Genomic DNA, 2,487 nt, shown 5'->3' on the forward strand with positions numbered 1-2,487 from the left:
TGTCCTATTTTGAGATATTTGAGGGGTGGTGCATTGGTTTTGTAGGGCAGTGTCAAAAGAAAATATTAATGCGCTCCAGATAGTTTTAATGACGTGAAACATAAGGTTCAGCTGTCTTCTCCCCACCCAAATAATTTTTGTACAGTCCCTCACTACTTTATAATGTCATAAGAAGCAGATGAGTTTGTGCATGTATGGTACCATGCTTCTACGATTAGAAATTCCCCTTTTTAAATTAAAAGTAACATGTGGGTAAAACTGAATAAAAAGTGTTACACATCCACGCCATCCTCTTCTTCAACATGAAAAAATCCACCAGTGCTTGTGACAGCGCTGTCAATAAATAATCACATCAGTAGACAAAACTTTATATATTATTTAATATCAACATGTCACTATCACAAAATATTTTCAGGCTCTGAATGAGACATTGAGTTCACAGACATGCTGAAGTGTCTCCAGTCAGAAGACTATTGGGCATACCAATGAGCCGTACGAACACCATTTGTTCTGAAACATATTTCCTTTAAGAAGGAACATGATGAAGACACCAGACAGCACACCTCCACTGCCCCGACACTGAATGGCATCCCCCAAATGTGACTTGGCAGTTCTAATCAAATGATTTAGCACATTAAATCAACCTTTCCCCCATAATCAGATTATGTGAGTGCACTGTGCAGCATCTCCACAGCATACAGTATACCTTAACCTATTAATATGACCAACCTTGTGTCAGTGATTTCCCTTGCGATGGAAACAGTATCATGTTAATTATCACAACCATCTGGTCCGAGCAGTGAAAAAAAAAGCTTTCTCTTCCTCTCGCAGATTTGTACCTGTCAATCAAAGACGGCTTCAAACAAGCCACTGGGGCTCAGGAACAGCAGAGAAGAACCACGCTCCAGTCTCAGAGGATTTAGGAGTGGCGTTAAATTAATCTTCAGCTGGCAATTTGACTCTCCTCTCTCACTATGTTGTTGCTCTTACCACAAATCATTATTGATTTTGGTGCTGGGTTCCTAATATGGCCAGTAAACGCTATTTATGGATCTTTAGCATGGTAATTTTAGACATGTGTTTGGGATTGCTTTATTTTTAACCTTCTGATAGGTTTCAATGTAATTTTATTTGTGGGTTTTTGGAGGGTTTAGAATGTATGTTGAATGTTGTACGGCATAAAAACACACCAAAAAAACCTTTAATAATTTTTTTTTAATTCTCATATTTTTATCACTATTTATTTATCTAATAAATGCTTTCCTTTGTTTTGAATGCATCATTGTCTCATTTCTTAGAGTGTGTAGAGAGTGACAAAGCTGAGATATTAAAATGATTCACTGTTTATGAGCACCACTGTCCCATGACATCACTGTGTTTGGATCACAACCAAAGCTGTACGTGCAGAAGAAAGGGAAAAAAAAAAAACTTTAGCCACCAGAGGACAGAGGGGGAAACGCAGGAAGAGACAAACCAAGGAGGCTCGCAAGACAGATGCTCTCCTGAAGGTGAACCACCGCTGACCCGTCTGCCACATAAATTATTCTGTAGTTTCAGACTCCATTCCAAAGTTGTGGAATTGGGTTACAAGATAATTTCACAGGCCACTTGCTTGTCTTCCTTGGCAGTCCAACTGGCTAATTGAAGAGAGTGATTTCCAGTTTGGGCAACTATTCAGAACATGGCAGTCAAAATCTGAATGATTTGAAGGCTCTCGTTTCCTCTCTCTCTTTAAATATTCTGAATATTTTTCTCGTCCATAGGCAGACTAATTGTAGGCAAGAAAAAAAATAGACTCAAATTCTGATTGACAGTTGAAATCAAATTGATAAATAAACAAAGCATAAAAAGCAGAGTACGGTCTCTCCCTGGAAATTATAAAATAAATATGTTTTACAGTAAAAGGTTGTTTTTTAAGCATAAGGCTCGAGTAGAGAGAATTTGCACCAGGCTGTTTTTTTTACTGAATAATTCAGAGTAGATTTTGAGTGTGTTTAAATTTTTTTTTTTTACTTTTGGTTACTTCTTTCAGCTTTTGGCCAAGAGGTCAAGTCATTTAAGGTCATGGCGTCTCAATCCAGATCAACTCTCAGGGTGCATTATGGGGGAGTGAGTGGCCAAGTTGCCACTGAGCTAATCCTGGTGTGTTTAACCAATATAGGTTCAGATCTGCTGGAGATATGAGTGGGACCACATGCTGTATTAAATTACCCATGGTGCAATAGTGGAGGGTTCTCCCCTAAACGCCTCTCTTTTTGTGTCTAATGGAGAAATGAAGCAGTTGCATTAATCGTACAGATCTTTTTAAAGCAGCAGCAAACTGATGGCTGCAGGGTCTGTTAAGGAAAAAAGGTGTGAACAAAATGTTTACCTGAAATGTAGGCGAGGCAAAATATTTTTGTTTATATTGTGACCGTGGTGCCTCATGATGATCACCGGCAGGAGCTCAGTCTCCATCCCCGTTTATATTTACACCCCCCCCCCCCC

The sequence above is a fragment of the Dicentrarchus labrax genome, unplaced genomic scaffold, assembly GCF_905237075.1.
Source record: "Dicentrarchus labrax unplaced genomic scaffold, dlabrax2021, whole genome shotgun sequence".
Classification (NCBI taxonomy): Eukaryota; Metazoa; Chordata; class Actinopteri; family Moronidae; genus Dicentrarchus; species Dicentrarchus labrax.